The 17,751-nt window shown below is 48.6% G+C and overlaps 1 long non-coding RNA gene across 2 annotated transcripts in view; it reads left to right on the top strand.

The window, feature by feature from the left end:
• Positions 1-308: 308 nt before the first annotated feature.
• LOC144819563 (uncharacterized) overlaps positions 309-17,751 on the top strand; it is a 137,800-nt gene continuing 120,357 nt past the window's right edge. For both annotated transcript variants that reach the window (XR_013607445.1, XR_013607444.1), the window contains exon 1: positions 309-857. This is a non-coding gene — a long non-coding RNA (uncharacterized LOC144819563). The remainder of the gene's footprint in view (positions 858-17,751) is intronic.

Below are 17,751 nucleotides of genomic sequence, written 5' to 3' on the forward strand. Positions count from 1 at the left end.
TGATGTGTTTATCGGGATTAACTACCCTACAGACTTCTTCGCGCGATAGCTGGTCTTGAGCCTTTGTCTTCAGTCCATTTCCGCAGACTATCCCTCTTTGCCTGCCGCTTCCTGCCCTTTCAAGAGGATCCCTTTAACCCTTACGCCTGCCCCCATGTGTGGATTTTGTTGAGCAGCCCTACCGGCCATCTATGACTCTCCTCGTACGTGTCTCGGTTCACGCACGGCGTAACTTTCGAGCCTTTTTCCTGATTGGTTGGCCCTTATATTTCCTGTTTCCGCCGAACGAGCTCTCTGTTGTCCAACGCTCGGACTCAGCTGGACTCGCCGCCACACTCAAACCGCCACTATTGGCAAGCTTTGGTTTCGTATTTCCTTCTGGCCCCCCACTGACGCTCCTGTAACCATTATGCATTTTGACAGATATCGTATCTGTCCTTTGTTTTCAGATTGGATGCCTTAGAGCACCTTGAACTGGAGGATTCCTCTCGAGCCTCCGGACTCCTGTCACTCTTCTATCCTTCTGACCATCGGCCCCTTTGCATGATCCCCCATGGACAGAATCATTATTATTTTTTCTGGGCCTCCAGTAATTATTCTCCCTTGCTTGTTGTGTCTCCTTTTCCGCTTAGATCTTGCATTCGCATACATGATTTGTGCATGCTGTTGTTGACTATATATTTTTAGGATATTGTTTACCTGATTCAGAGAACAGCTGTCTCAAGTTGAGTTGCTCGCTATTTCTTCTTCATCGGGGCCCCCGGGAATTCATCCTTATTTGTTTGACCTTCCAAGACGCCCGGGTCACTCAAGGATTGTGATTCCCCGCCCTGTAGCGTTCAGCATGCATCCAGACGGTAAGACTTGCCTATCTTTCATGACCTAGGGTATCTTCGTGCATTAGGGCCTTAAACCTTAGTTATCATTATATTTTCTTTTTTTTCCCTGTTTATATACTGACAGACTCCTTGTGCTGCTAATACTTATTGTGCCTGTACAGGTCTTTTTTACGTTAATCAGCAATCATCTCACAGGTAATTTGCCATACCCACTTTTTAGGTCTCGACCTCTGCCAATGCGCTTGCGCATTGCAGATGTCGTGATCTATAGTAGGCGAAACAAACTCTTGAACAAGCGAGGATTCTCCCCAATGCATGTGAGGTACTCAAGCGCGACGCTTCCCCAGCGCGCGCTTGGCCTCACTTCTCAATCACACCCCATATGGTCGTTACCTCCCACTCACTCGCACATCAAAGGCTGCTGCTTCCCCACCAATGCGCTCCCGCCCCGCCCCCCCACAGCAATGCCAAGAGCTTGTTCTAATAAGCTTTCATGCGCGCGCTTGTTTCCCCTTCCCTGTGACTCTCTCCCCTAGCAGACCCTTCCCTCTGTCTCTCTTAGAGACACAGCTGCTTGCTTGTTTCAGTTTCGCGTTTTGCGAGGCAATTTCTTCCCAATCCTCTAAACTCCCCCCCTCAGTCCAATGCCTTCTCGCTCGCCCGCTCCCCCTTCCTGTTTGTGCATTCAAATGCTTGTTTTAAAGTGTGAAACAGACTCAAAGCTCACCAGTTACGTTATTTATTTCGAGGCAGCCCTCTGTTAATCTGTCCCCCGCCTCTGCACCACACACGGCGCAGCCTCTTCTCTGGTTGCAGTCCTGCTCCTTCATCTACACAAGACCCGCCTTCACTACTTTCATTCAAGTGACCCAGCCATTGCTTGCTCGTTTCAGTTTCGCGTTTTGCGCAAGGCAATTTCTTCCTGTTGGAGCTTGTTTTTCTTCTTCTGTGTGTTATATATCAGATTGACGTCCGTGCCTTCTTTAGGGAGTGCGTAGTCTGTGTGCTAACCATCATTGCGACTTGCCTTGTTGTACTCCGATTAATCATTTATATGACGTCTAATTCCCAACAGTCGGCAATGTCTTTGCGTGTTTAGACACAGCAAGTGCATTTGTGCCAATAACATAACAAACCTTCAACCTTGAATGGACCCTTGTCCCTGGAGCGTTTAGTCTTCAAAGGGCCAATCCCTGAAAAAGAAAACACATCGTGTCAGCACGGAACACAATAGCCGAGCGGGGTAGACGAGCATTCCTGATGAGTGCTGGCTAGAGAGCACAGCGGGGTAAGTTCTTGCTGCAGAAACAGGCATGTAACAAGCTGCTCACGGCTGGAATCCCACAGTGCCCAATTATACTTTTCATACTAAGGAGTGCTGTGATATTGATACTCAGTTAGAAAATAGTAACAAAAGTTTATTAAAGCGCTATGAAACTAATCGAATGCTTTATCAAGCGCTCTACAAAGCCCAGGACAGTATTTTAAACATGAAGATGTCGAGTTCTCATTTTCAACCAGCAGACAATTGTACCTAATCTGGAATCTGTGAAACTGATTATAAAGAAAGCAAGTTCTAGTTTCCCTACTTGGCAAAGGGTGACCATGGTTGGGTGGTCTCACTACTCGGTGCTCTTGTAATTTCTGCGCTAATACAAATTATTTCTAAATAGCGTTTCCACTCGCTGCCTCAGCAAAGAGGCCACCAATTGTATGTGAACTTGCAGTGAGCAGGACCAGTGTGCGTTTTTTTCTGCTTGGGGGCGGAAGCTCTGATTTCAACAAATTCATAACTCTTTCACAAACACTTAAAGGGACAGACAGATACCGATTAAAAACGCAAGCAGTACACCTAAACAATATATAGCTTGATGCATAGACCCTCAAGCAATAAGGTCATTGTCAAATCCCGGGCAGTGTTCTCTGCCTACACCTGAAAGGCCATTACCGGTTACGGTAACGCAATTCCGAGGGCCTTGCACAGGTGTCCGTATACCACGAGTGACACTTGGAGCCACTGTCTTTTTTTTTTAAGTCTAAAGCAGTTTGCATTCTCGAATTCGTAGTTCCACTTTTTACATTGCACAGCGTGGGCCAGACATGCGACGTCGCCCTTCCCTCCTGTTGTTTTGTATCCACAAGCGCTATGGGAGTTTGTGGGCAGCAGTTTCGACTGTGTTGATGCATATTTAGAAAGCCTGTTGCTCCCTGACTTTGCTGCTGTAGGTGAGCAGTCCCAAGTCCAATTAACCTACTATCTGCTGTATTCCAGCAACTAAAAGCTACACATTACCTGTGAGGAACAGAGACCACAGAGTGGAAACCGATTATACTGATGAATCCACCTCACTTTTATTTGAAGAATCTTTTTTTCCTTCCCTTGTTATATTTGAGAGGTTAGCGCCTGGATCCCCCATCCACCCCCCTCCCTCACATTACCTTGAATGCGGACTGTTTACACCATGTTATTTGCGCGCGGGTGTGTATTGATAGGGTGACAGAGGCAGGCAGGCCTATTACGTGTACTCCTGTGACAGCTTTTCAGTACTGCTGCGCTGCACTCCGCCCCCTTCATGTCTCTTCTTGACTCAGCACTGCTTGATTTATGCGCCAAGCTGGGGTTCTTATAGCTCGTCCCCACTCACACGTGATGTGCAAATCTGCTCTACTTCATGCCCATGCAGACCGCTCCCCCAGAAAGTAATCCCCTGAAGGGATCTTTTTTAAAGCTGCAGGTTTCAAAATCATTCCCAGAAATGACGTGAAATGATATTGTTTTATAAGGCGCACTAAAACCCACGGTACCAAAGCGCTATTGCGAGACAGACTAATCTACAGAGTCAAACCAACCAAGAAGTAAGGGAACTGTAGTGAGAAAACCAAGTTTCCAAATGCGTTTTAAGGGAGTCCTGCTTCAGAATTGTGAGTGGGCTCTGCCTTTCGTCCTTCTGAAGTAGATAAAGCAAGCAGCATGCATTAGAGTCATACCTCCCTCATTTACTGATCTGATTGTTCCCAAACCAGGTTTATTTGCTTTGCCAACACCCGTCACAAGGTTTGGAGCAGGTCTTCGAACCGCATGCACAGAAGACCTCTCTCCCATCCGTCCAGTACATTACAGATGGGACCCAATATTTCACGTCCCTTCAGCACCCTCACACACCCTCTCGCACCCTCTCATACCCCCACCCACTCTCACACACCCTCACTCACCCTCACACCCCCTCACCCTCACACCCCCTCACGCTTACTCTCACCCCCCTCACCCTCACCCTCACTCACCCTCACACACCCTCACTCACCCTCGCACCCTCACACCCCCTCACCCTCACACACCCTCTCACCCTCATTTACCCTCTCACCCTCACACACCATCTCACCCTCACACATCCTCTCATGCTCACACCCCCTCACATCCCCTCACCCTCACATCCCCTCACCCTCCCTCACACACCCTAACTCACCCTCACACCCCCAAACCCTCACACCCCCTCACCCTTACTCTCACACCCCCTCACCCTTACTCTCACACCCCCTCACCCTTACCCTCACCCACCCTCACACACCCTCACTCACCCTCTCACCCTCACACACCCTCTCACCCCCTCTCACCCTCACACACCCTCTCACCCCCTCTCACCCTCACACACCCTCTCACCCCCTCTCACCCTCACACACCCTCTCACAACCCCTCACCCTCACACACCCTCTCACCCTCATTTACCCTCTCACCCTCACACACCCTCTCACACCCTCACCATCACACCCCTCACCCTCACATACCCTCTCACCCTCATTTACCCTCTCACCCTCACACACCCCTCACACCCCCACACCCTCAAAACCCCTCACCCTCACACCCCCCATCCTCACCCTCACACACCCTCACCCACCCTCACCCTCACTCACCCTCTCACCCTCATACACCATCTCACCCTCACACATCCTCTCACGCTCACACCCCCTCACATCTCCTCAACCTCCCTCACACACCCTCACTCACCCTCTCACCCTCACACCCCCTCACCCCACACACCCTCACACCCCCACACACCATCACACACCCCCTCACACCCCACACCCCCTCACCCTCACACCCCCTCACCCTCACACCCCCACCCCCTCACCCTCACACAGCCTCACTCACCCACCCTCACATCCTCTCACCCTCACACCCTCTCACCCTCACACACCCTCACACCCCCTCACCCTCACTCACCCTCACTCATCCTCACACACACTCACACACCTTCACCAGCATAGCATAGCATAACAAAACAAAGCATAGGATAGCAAAACAAAACATAGCATAGCAAAACACAATAGCATAGCATAGCATAACAAAACACAACAAAACATAGCATAGCATAATAAAAACATAGCATAACAAAATAAAGCATAGTATAACAAAACATAGCATAGTATAACAAAACACAACAAAACATTGCAGAACAAAACATAGCATAACATAACAAAACATAGCATAACATAATCTAAAACAAAGCATAGCATAACAAAACATAGCATAACAAAACATAGCATAACATAACATAAAACCAAACATAGCAAAACACAACAAAACATAGCATAACATAACAAAACACAACAACACATAGCATACATAACAAAACATAGCATTGCAAAACATAGCATAGCATAACAAAACACAACAAAACGTAGCATAGCATAACAAAACACAACATAGCACAGCATAACAAAACAAAGCTTAGCATAGCATAACAAAACAAAGCATAGCATAGCATAACAAAACAGCATAGCAAAACAAAGCATAGCATAATAAAACACAACAAAACGCAGCATAGCATAACAAAACAGCATAACATAACAAAGCAAAGCATAGAAAAACATAGCATAGCATAACAAAACATAGCATAGCATAACAAAACACAGCATAGCATACCATAACAAATCAAATCATAGGATAGTAAAACATAGCATAGCATAACAGAACAAAACATAGGATAGCAAAGCAAAACATAGCATAGCATACAGCATCACTCCACACCACCACAGCATCACTCAGGGGCACCACAACATCACTATGCGCTACCACAGCATCACTGAACGCCACAGCATCACTCGTTTGCCTTCACAACATCGCTCAGCGCCACCACAGCTTCAATCTGTGCAACCATTCAACAACACCTGGTTCAAATATGTTCTCTCAATGTTTAAAGCTTTATTACAAATGTAACAAAAAGATGTCAATATTTCACTTCTGTTCTTGGATTTTCATCACAATAAAATACACTGAACATAATCTTCACAAAAGTTATTTACAAAACTTTAAGCTATTGCCATTATAAATTACAATAACTTTTATTTAAGTATTAATTATTGAAAAAATTAAAAGCCACTGTTATTTGTAATATCAATACATGTAAGTCACGTAAATACAACACATATTGCATTACAAATGCTATAGGTGTCACATTGGCGAAAGTTATAACTATTGGTATTGTAAATGACAAAGCTATTAATTTCGCTATTTTCAAAAACAAAACATAAATAAAAAAATTGTCATTTACAATACCAATAGCTCAAACTTTCCTAATGCGAGACCTATTGCATTGCAAATGCTTGTTTAATCTAGTTTAAGCTTTCTTTCATTAAACTAAACTCACCATGAGGCCTTTTTTTCGATTCTCTCATATGACTTTCTTTTGGCTTTACCTTTATTTTCCCTGAAGGCGAGCACCTATTATATCTTTAGACTTGTTGTGTGCACCCACTACAATTTTTCTGCTTTCGGGTCAATCAGATTTCTTTTTCCTCTTGTTCTTATCCTGCACTGTACCTTGGTCCTATTTTGTATTGTTGTAACTCATCCTGCATCCTAACAGTCTACTCCCTCCAGCATTCCTGTTATGTTCTTCTCTTGATTTGTGTTGCCTCGATCATATTGAATTCATCATGGCAATTGCAAATATTTATCAGATACGTTTTGTACTATAATGAATTTTAATATTTCCAGATACCCCCCACTTCTGTCTTTGCCCCGAGGAAGGTGAGACCTGTCATAGGTCACTCACCGAAACGTACGTCGGCACTACTACAGAGAAAACTTTGGCGAATTGAACCACATATTGCTACTTCTCTTTTTTTGTAAATTACTGTCTTGGTTTATGTGTTAAGTTTTCATTGGACTGTATTGATTCTGTTATTGTTTCTACAATATTTGAATTTTGAGTTTGGGTTAATTTTTAGACAAAACAAATTGTTCCCAGGAAGGATATCCGTCTTCTTTGTTACTATTAAGAATTGTGGTTCTTTACCTCTTGTAGACTGAAGTACTTTCATTTAATTTGAATGACTGGATCCCTTAGGATCAGGACGAATGTGATTGAGTGAATGAGGAATACGAGTTGGCGCGAGTGTTTGAATGATTATGCTGTGGGGTTGTATCTTTGCGTTATTTTCTTTCCTTGTGATTTTGCATTCACAAAAATTAATTAATTATATATTTATGAATTTTTGATTAAAAGTTATTTAAGGATATATCCCAAAATTGTGTTCACTGATTTTCTTCCGGGAGGGAGACTGTATTTTTGGTGACCTTAATAGCACCTTTTGATTTATTCCGAGTGGAGACTTTCCTGTTTATTGTATTGCCTTTTCCCCTGCATCTCCACCCTTATCCTTTTTCAGGGGCCCCCTTGTCTTTTTGGAAGACCTAGCATCCTTGGCATGGTTTCCCCCTGACTTTTTGCCCTGGGACCTCCTGTTTTTGCTGATTTCGTTTTTGCTGGTCTTAGGACTCTGCGCACTTTGCCACTGCTAACCAGTGCTAAATTGCTGGGGCACTTTCCCTAAAGCATGGTAACACTGCCTTCCTTATACCTGTTAGACCTGGCATCATTGGGGTGGGTCTCCCTTCCCCTCTACTCTTCCTGTCTTGTATGTTGGCTGGATGTAGATGTTCTGGGTGCCGTGCCACTGCTAATCAGTGCCACAGCGTGAATGCTCCCTGTATATAAATGACTGTGAATAAGGATAACCCTAATGCCTACATCTGTGTAGCCTGTTTGTTAAGGATTACTTTCCATCACCCTATCAGGCCCTAGGAACCTGATAGGAACTTCGAGTTTGATATATTTATGCTCAGGACATTGAGGGACACCTTTAAGTAAGGACTGTTTAGATATCACATGTTTTGAAATGCCTTTCCTGAAAACGGAGTAGTTTCTATCCTATAGCTTTACTGCAGGCTGTTGCGAGTATGTGTATTGGCTGTCTGGTTTTGGAGCAGCAGTTCTAACGGCGGGAAGACGCGAGCGGAGTTCGTCTGAAACCTGCAAGGACCTGCTCCCGAGAGGAGAGTCTGATCTCCACTTTCTGACTCTAGAACACGTGGTATTAAGAGCCACAGGAGAAAACCCAGCAAACTTTCTTTAAATCGACTGCCTGAAAACGTGAGCACTCTCCGTACCGGCCAGCGTATGGCAACCTGTTTCGGGGCCGCCTGAAATTCAAAACTGATGTTTTTGTGAGACCGTTGAAATACGCACGTTGAAAGAAACTTTCATAGCTGGTTTCAACTGGATTTTTTACATTTTCCTTGCCATCTCTATTGGGCCTGTGATATCGATAGTTGACAACCCAGCGGCGATATCCTGACCTAGGAATTTTTTGGCAGAGATTGGCCACGGATCAGTTCTAAATGTGTTGTGGCCCCCCCACTCCCTTGGCGTAAGAGCCCTGATGAAGGTGCGCCCGTAGACCTGGGCCTTGCACGAAACGCACGTTGGCATTACTTGCTCTGGATCCTGCCTTATCTACCTGGACTATCTTGCAGTGTATTACGAAGCTTTTGCAGGATCCTACTTTTGTTGTCATCTTGGGGATTACGTTGAGGAATGTATAGATAGTGTGTGGTACTTTAATGAATGTTTGTGTGTGATTGAAAGAGAAGAATGTTTGTGTATGCTGAGAGGCGATGTGGGGTGTGCGCATTGAGTATGTAATTATTGATGTATTTTTTATGAATTGATCAATTAGTGTATTATGTTATGGAATATTATGGATAAAATGTGTGCAAACAAAATATGATAAAAAAGAAAATAAAGATTTTGTACTTTCATATTTGAAACTTATTGTACCGTGTGACCTTTCTGCTGCCCCTTGGTGAGTTCCTGGTTGTGTATTAGAAGTACTGGACCCTTCTTGGGCCATTGCCTGATCCGCCTGGGTGGACTCTTTCTCTCTTACAGTAGCGTATTTTCCCCTGACGTCTGCCCATATCTTTCACAGGGGGCCCCTTTTGTATTGGTTTGGAGCAGCAGGGCCATCTGGGTCAGACCTGGCTGGAGAGAGAGATCGGTGTTCAGAGTGTGGGGAGGGGTGACTCTTTGATCCCAGCAGGGCCGTGCCTGGCAAGGTGAATGATGGCTCCACCTTCCACTGGGTGTCTAATAGCAGACACTTTCATTCTGAAAGGGCAGGATGTCGCCTCATAAACCAAGTGCTCCCCGACCCCACCGAACTGGTTCTGACTGGAGTCAGTGATTTGCGACCTTAGAGAACAAAGACATTTTAGGAATAAAATGCTGCGCTGGAACTTTTGCCAAGTGATTTTTCCTTCTGAATGTAAAGACGAAACTCTGTCCGAGGGGACAGAGGAAAGGACTTTGAAACTTTCCCCAAGCTTGCCGAAGGAACTACCCGAGGGCTTAAATCGAGACCACCTCCTGCAGAAGTCTCAGGGACATTAGACTTCACCCCTTCAGCCGTCGGAATTCCTGTGCGAGAAATTCTACTTTCAGGTGAGTCTTCCGTCGAGCCTCTAGTTCTACTGTGAGAACCGTGGACTGGGAACCTTTGAACCTTTTGCTAAACCTGTGTGTGCCACTGCAGCTAAGAGAGAGCTGCCGCCGCTGAGAGCCCGCCTACCTCTGAACCTTTGAATCTTTTGCTAAACCTGTGTGGGCCGCTGCAGCTAAGAGAGACCTGGCGCAGCTGAGAGCCCATCTAATTCTGAACCTTTGAACCTTTTGCTGAATCTGTGTGGGCCGCTGCAGCTAAGAGAGAGCTGCCGTAGCTGAGAGCCCGCCTTAATCTGCTTCTTCAACTCTTCCGCTGGATCCGTGTGGGCCGCTGCCGCTGAGAGAGAGAGAGCTGCTGCCGCGGAGAGCACGCCGGAATCCCCACCTTTGAGTCCTGCCCTGAACCTGTGTGGACCGCTGCAACTAAGAGAGAGCCGTAGCCGCTGAGCATTCACCATTGTGCCAGCCTGGCTGAGACCATCCTCTGTCGTGTGGGCCACCGCAGCTGAGAGAGCGCTACTACCGCTGAGTGCCTGCACCCTTTGCTCCTTGCATCATCGTTATCTGTCCCGTGGGATGTCGCAGCCAAGAGAGAGCTGTAGCCACTGAGTGCCCGCACCCTTTGCTACTTTGCATCATCGTGATTTGTCCCATGGCCCACCGCAGCCCAGAGAGAGCTGTAGCCACCGAGTGCCCGCACCTTTTGCTACTTTGCATCATCGTGATTTGTCCCGTGGGCCGCCGCAGCCAAGAGAGAGCTGTAGCCGCTGAGTGCCCGCACCCTTTGCTACTTTGCATCATCGTGATTTGTCCCTTGGGCCACCCCAACCATGAGAGAACTGTAGCCGCTGAGTGCCCGCACCCCCTTGCTACTTTGGATCTTCATGATTTGTCCTGTGGGCTACCGCAGCCAAGAGAGAGCTGTAGCCGCTGAGTGCCCACACCCTCTGCTACTTTGCATCATCGTGATTTGCCCGTGGGCTGCCGCAGCTAAGAGAGAGCTGTGGCCTCTGATCACCCGCATCTTTGGCAACTTTGCATCCTTGGGATTTGTCCTGTGGGCCACCGCAGCTGAAAGAGAGCTGCTGCCGCTGTGTGCCTGCACCTTGTTCACCCTTGTTGAGGATTGTCGCTATTGTCTCGTGGGCCGCCGCAGCTAAGAGAGAGCTGCTGCCGCTGTGAGCCCACCACGCAGCTGCACGATGAGAGTCATCGCCACCACCAACCCGGGCCGCTGCAGCCACCTGCTGCTGCTGCTGAGAGTCCACCTGTCCCCGAGTGCCCAAATCATTGTGGGAGCACGCTGCGGGCCCCAGCCTCCAAGACTTGTGGTCGCTGGGAGTCCGCCTGTCACCATCTCCGCTTCTTCGAGAAGCTGCGTGTTGTGTCCCCTTTCCACAACAGGTATTTGGTGTGCAACGGGTCGCGTGGGCCCGGGCCCTGAACTCAGTCAGTGTCACGCTTTGGTGAATACGTTATTGTCTTTTTGAGTCCCTACGGGTTGACGTGAAATTAAGTGATTGAAACGCTTTGAGAGTTTTGAGTTAAACTGTTAGATAAAGATATTATTTTTTCTATACCTACCTGAGTCTTGTCATTTTGTGGTGTCATTACTGCCTTATTGTACGTGGTCATAAGCTCTTCACACACTGCCTCTAAGATAGGCCTAATTGCTCATGCTATGTCACCACAGGGTTGAGCAGGGGCTGTGAAAGGGGGTGCCCCCTTGCCCTGATTTGGGAGGAAGGGTCCCTATTTGGACAGTGGTGCCAGCCATTGCCAACTAGAGACCCACATTTCTAACATTGGGGGTCAGTGGTGAGGATCAGGACTTGCCTTTGTGACCCACGTACGATAACTGGTGAACACCACTGGTGAGTGTAGACCAAGCACAGCCACAACATTTTTTTGTTGTTTTGGTTGATTGTCTTAGTAGTGACTTGTTGATAGCAGGCATGAGTACTGCTAGTAGAGGAAGGCCAACGTCCAATGCTTCAGAAGATCTCACCTTTGAGGAGGAAAGATTAGATACCTTTACTGCCAGACAGCTGAAGTCATTTTGTAAGCAATTCCCAGTCCCTGTGATTGGTCTCTCAAGGGAGGAGGAGTACCAGAAGGCGCTGAAGGCCTGGTGGGAAGCACGAGAGTCCGCTGGGGATGAGGAAGAGAACGCTGGAGGGCAGCCGGATGATGCAGTAGAGGGGGGAGGAGATAGAAGTCCCTCCAATCCAGGTACTTGAGTATCCCAAAGGAGCCTGCCCCCAGAAGAGCTGGAGGACAGGGAGAGAGATAGGAGGCATAGTTTGGAGATGGCTAAAGTGGAAGGTCAGCAGGACCTTGAGAGTAAGAAGTTAGATATTGAGAAGAATCGATTGTCAATTGAACTTGAGAAAATGAAAATGGAGCATGAGAGAATGTTGAGGGAGATAGAGATCAGGGTGAGGATTGTCCCGGTCTCCCCCTCTGGTGGCAGCATACCTTTAGTAACTCCTGAGAGTGGAGTTTATATTCCTAAAGATGTCATTAAGGATTTTCACAACCGTGAGGATATTGGGCAATGGTTTGCCGCATATGAGATAGCAATGGTGTCCCACCGGGTCCCTGAGAAGGATTGGGGAGCGGGGTTGTGGGGACGCTTTGTGAGTGATGATAGGGATAGCCTGTTTGACCTGCCTGAGGAGAACAGGATGGTGTATGCCCATTTGAAGGAAGCTTTGATGACCCCTTATGGTTTGACCCCAGAAATGTATAGGCAGAGGTTTAGAACCGGCAAGAAGTTAGAGGGTACCACCTGGGTTGAATATGTGTCTTATTTCTGCAGAGCAATGGATCGCTGGGTGAAAGGTAGCAAGGTGGAAACTTTTGAGCAGTTGTACAATTTGTTTGCATAAGAGCATTTTTCTAGTAACTGTTTTCCAGAGCTACGCCAGCACCTGGTTGATAGCAAGCTGACTAACCCTAGGAAGCTTGCTGAGGAGGCGGACCGCAGGGTGAGCACCCGGGTCCACAAAGGTTTTGTGGGAGACGTAGCCAGAGCTGGGCAGGGTCCCCAGCAGAAAAGGGGGGGACAAGGGTAAGCCAAGGGAGTTCCAGAAAGGGCCCTAAAGTAATTCTCCAGGGAACCACGCAGTGGTGTCCCAAACTCCCCTTGAGAAGAAGCCAGTGTCCCCGACAGGTAGGCCTGTTCAGAGGGGACAATTTACTTGTTTGAAGTGTGGCCAAGTGGGCCACCGGTATTATGATCCCCAGTGTCCCTAAAGGGACCCCAATGGAACCCCTCATGGACCACTCCATGCACCAACCCGCCAGATTGCCAGTGTAGCCTTAGGGGGGAGGAGATGGAGGTCCAAGGTGGGTGGGATCCCGTAGAGTTGACCCTTGTCTCGCTAAGAGACTTTCAGAAGGTCCCTAACCCCACACTGCCTAATAACACTAAGAAGTACCGGCAGTGGGTGACCATAAATGGCCAAAGGATGGAGGCTCTCAGGGACACAGAACCTAGTGTGACTGCTGTCAGCTCCCGGTGGGTGTCCAAAGAGAAGATTGTCCCCCATGCGTTCTGTTCCATAGTGTCAGCAGAAAAATCAGAGAGCCAGTGTGAGGTGGCTCAGGTTCCCTTCGAATGGGGGGGTCTCACAAACTCTTCAAGTGGCTGTGAGGCCCGCTATGCCTGTAGACTGTCTGTTGGACAATGATCTAAAGAACTCCCCATGTGCTACGGTGGAGAGAAAGTCCCATTTGGAAATGTTGGGCCGCCCTGAGTGGGCGTGTGCAACAACTCGGTCCATGACAGCTCAGGAGGGTGTTCAGGAGGGCCTGGAGCCTGAAATCATGGCCAAGGCCTCTGCCTTAAAGAGAAGGCGAAGGGGGTGGCGGAAACCGGCCCCTACGGTTCCCACGGTCCCGGATGGAGCAGAACCTGGGGGTATGCCCTCGCGCCTACAGGGGAACAAGTGGCTGAACTGGGGACCTATCAGAGCTGACCCATTGGCAGCAGGACGGGGGCCCTCCAGGGAGAAATATTGTGAGCAACAAAGAACCTGCCCTTCTCTTGAGGGAGTGCAGCGACAGGCCGCCGATCAGGCAGCAGGTGATCCGACAGGGTCACATTGGATCTATTGGGCAAATGACCTCCTTTACAGAGAACCTAAGGTTTCTGAGCCTGGGTCAGCCCATGTGCTGGTGGTACCCCCGGACCTTCCTACTGGGGTTGGCTCATGAAGTGCCATTGGCCGGACATCTGTGGCAGACCAAGACCTTTGAGAGGCTGGTCACCCACTTTTATTGGCTCCAGATGCGCAGGAGCTCAGATGCTCACTGCAAGATGTATGAGACTTGCCAGGCAAGTGGGAAAAGTGGGGGGATGATTAAGGCCCCACTGCAGCCCTTTCCTGTTGTGAGTTCCCCATTCGAGGGAGTGGGCATTGATATTGTGGGGCCTCTGGATCCCAAGACAGCCATGGGCAACAGGTTCATCCTGGTATTGGTGGCCCATGCCACCCGGTACCCTGAGGCCATCCCGCTCAGGACAGTGACAGCCCCCGTGGGGGGCCGGGCACTGATGGAGATTTTTTCCCGCGTGGGATTCCCCAGAGAGGTGGTGTCCAATAGGGGAACTAATTTCATCTCCAAATACATGAAGTCTCTGTGGGAGGAGTGTGGGGTAACGTATAAGTTCACCACTCCTTACCACCCCCAGGGTAATGGGCTGGTTGAGAGATTCAACCGGACCCTTAAGGGCATGATTATGGGCCAAGGTGAGCCCATGAGGCGTAAGTGGGATATCCTCCTGCCATGCCTGTTGTTTGCCTACCGTGAGGTGCCACAGAAGTCCTTAGGGTTCAGTCCCTTTGAGCTACTCTAAGGTCACCCGGTAAAAGGGCCTCTGAGTCTGGTCAAGGAAGGCTGGGAGCAATCTCCCACAGGAAAACCCCCAGGATGTGTTTAGTTATATGCTGGCCTTCAGAAACCAGACTCGGCGTTTCAGGAAGGTTGCTCAGGCAAACCTGGAAGCCAGCCAGGAAGAGATGAAACGCTGGCACGATCAGAATGCCACTCTGATCGAGTTTCATCCTGGACAAAGGTTTAGGTCGTGTCCCCAGTGGATCCCTTCGCTCCAGGATAGGTGGACCGACCCCTTTGAGGTGGTGGAGCGCAAAAGTCCTGTTATCTGCATGGTGGACTTGCAGTCTCCCAGGAACCCCTTCCGGGTCCTACATGTTAAACCTGTGAAGCCCCACTTTGAGAGGTCTGAGATGGGCATGCTTCTGGCCACAGATTCTGGGATGGAGGAGGAGAGTGAGCCCCTTCCTGACCTCCTATGTGCCGGGGAGCGAGATGGGTCAGTGGAAGGTGTGGTCCTCTCCCCCACACTGACTCCTGAGCAGCAGGGTGATTGTCGCCAACTATTGAGACAATTCAGTGATCTGTTCTCCCTGGTGCCTATTATCACTGATTGGTGTGTTCATGACGTGGACAACGGGGACAGTCCTCCCATTGGGCATAAGGCTTACCGAGTGACTGACCGGGTGATTGAGTCCTCGAGCAGCCGGTGGTCCAGCCCAGTTGCCCTGGTCCCGAAAGCTGACGCTCCTGGTGCCACCCCAGAACTTCAGTTCTGTGTGGACTATCGGGGCCTCAATTCAGTCACAAAGACTGACGAGCACCCCATCTCCAGACCTGCAAGCTTGTAGATCGGTTGGGGGCTGCCAAATACCTCAGCACATTTGATTTGATGTCTGGGTATTGGCAGATCGCCTTCACCAAGGCAGCAAAGGAGAGGTCAGCCTTCTCCACACCTGATGGGCATTACCAGTTCTGGGTGATGCCCTTTGGAATGAAGAATGCCCCTGCCACCTTTCAGAGGTTGGTCAACAGAGTGTTGGTTGGGCTGGAAGATTTCAGTGCCGCCTACCTGGATGACATTGTGGTGTTTAGCTCCTCTTGGGAGGACCACCTGCACCACCTCTGGGAAGTATTGATGGCACTGCGGAAGGCAGGCCTCACAATCAAAGCCAGTAAGTGCCAGATTGGGCAGGGCTCTGTAGTATATCTGGGGCACCACGTGGGGAGCGGCCAGGTGGCACCCCTTCAGCCCAAAATTGGAACTATCCTGGCGTGGAAACCCCCAAGACTCAGACGCAGGTGAGGGCGTTCTTGGGACTCACGGGGTACTACAGGAGGTTTGTCAAAGGATATTGCAACATTGTTGCACCCTTGACTGAGCTGACTTCTAAGAAGCAGCCGAAGAAAGTTAACTGGACTGACGCCTGTCAGAAAGCTTTTGACACCCTGAAGACTGCCATGTGCACTGCACCCGTGCTTCAGGCGCCCAACTATTCAAAGGAATTTGTCCAGACGGACGCCTCAGAGCATGGTATAGGAGCTATTCTGTCACAGATCAATGAAGAGGGACTAGACCAACCGGTAGCCTTCCTGAGCAGGAGGTTACTTCTCCGGGAACAGAAGTGGAGTGCAATTGAGCGTGAGGCTTTTGCTGTGGTCTGAGCGCTGAAAAAGTTGAGATCATACCTGTTTGGGACTCACTTCTGGGTTCAGACACACCACAGGCCCCTTAGATGGTTGATGCAGATGAGGGCTGAGAATTAGGCCTGGGCAATGCACTACGCGAACTGCACTTAGCACAGTGCAAACACGCGTAGCGTAGCGCAGCGCAGCGCAGCGTAGTGTAGCGGTAATTTTTTGCTTGCTCGCGGTCCTCAACGTCAAGTTGGCGACAGCGAGCAAACAAAATAACATCCCGGTGAGACTTTTTCCTCGTTCATGATCAGCAACATCAAGCATTCAGTGGAACTTATCTGGTACTGTATTCTACCTAGGCTCCATCACAGTGAGCCTGAACATTTTACTTTGACCCGGTTCAGCATTCCCAGATATCCCCATTTGGTGCTTTATGCTTTTAGGTGGTATTTTACAGTTTATTCTTGAAAAATTCATAACTTCAGTTCTACTGACTGGATTTTTGTCCCCGTGGTCTGGTGTTAAGTTATGAACTATTTTTATAAACTGGGACTCTTTTGAATGTTTTTCACTGTTTTACTGTTTGAGGTTTTGCACAAATACTTTACACATTGCCTCTAAGTTAAGCCTGACTGCCAGTGCCAAGCTACCAGGAGGTTGAGCGCAGGTTAATTTGAGGTTTGCTTATGCATTACCCTGACTAGGATTGTCATTACTGCCTGATCAGGGCTCACACCACAGTCAACCAGTAAGTCGATTTCTATCACAAACTATTTATACGTTCCATTCTGACTTCCAAATAGAAAGTAGGGCCTCTTTCATTCAGAATTGTTGGACTTGGTCCTCTCTGTATCACCCATGAGGGGATCCAGGTGCTTGAGCAGGTGTGAAGGTAAGTGTTCTCTCAGAATAATTCAGAAATCCAGGTCAGTGAGGAGGGGGTTCTGGTATGTTGTGGGAGGCCGTTCTATGTTTTTGGTGCAATGCATGAGAATGAGCTACCTCCTGTTTATAGGTCTCGCCTGGCGTTGCAGCACAAAGTGCTGCTCGCTCGGCGGGAGATTTTGTGGATGAGGTGTTTTCAGAAAGGGACTTGAAGCCCTGCCCCTCATTTCCATTAGCTTGCGTCACTGTTTATGGTAAACGGTGGCCTGCCATTAGAAATGAGGGTTTTTTGTTGATGCCCTTTTGCATCCGATCGGGACTGGGACACCTGCTTTGCTGCTTTCGCACAGCACTTTCTTATCTTTATTGGGTCATGTGTTTCTAATTACAAACACATGGCCACATAAAGACAAGAGATCGATGCTTGTTTTTTTACAGAGTCGAGAGGTGGGTTTGGAGAGAGACAGAGGAAATGTGTGTCCTGCTTCAGACCCGTCTTGCAGCAGCGGGGAAGTTTATGGGTGAACGACTGAGACTGGCAAACTTTCTGCGCACCTTCTCAAAGAGAGAGTGGGAAAAAAGGAGAAGCCAAATTGCTTTCTGAAAATAAATCAGTGTGAAGCAGTCCACAGTACCAACGCAGTGCGACACCTTAATTCCTCAGAGTGAGGTACCAGCCCATGCCTGGGTTTGCCGAGGAGAGATAGAGATACAGTGCCCTCTCACCTCTAACATTGCCAGGACGAAGCACTGGGGCATATCTT

Source organism: Lissotriton helveticus, chromosome 2_1, assembly GCF_964261635.1.
Source record: "Lissotriton helveticus chromosome 2_1, aLisHel1.1, whole genome shotgun sequence".
Classification (NCBI taxonomy): Eukaryota; Metazoa; Chordata; class Amphibia; order Caudata; family Salamandridae; genus Lissotriton; species Lissotriton helveticus.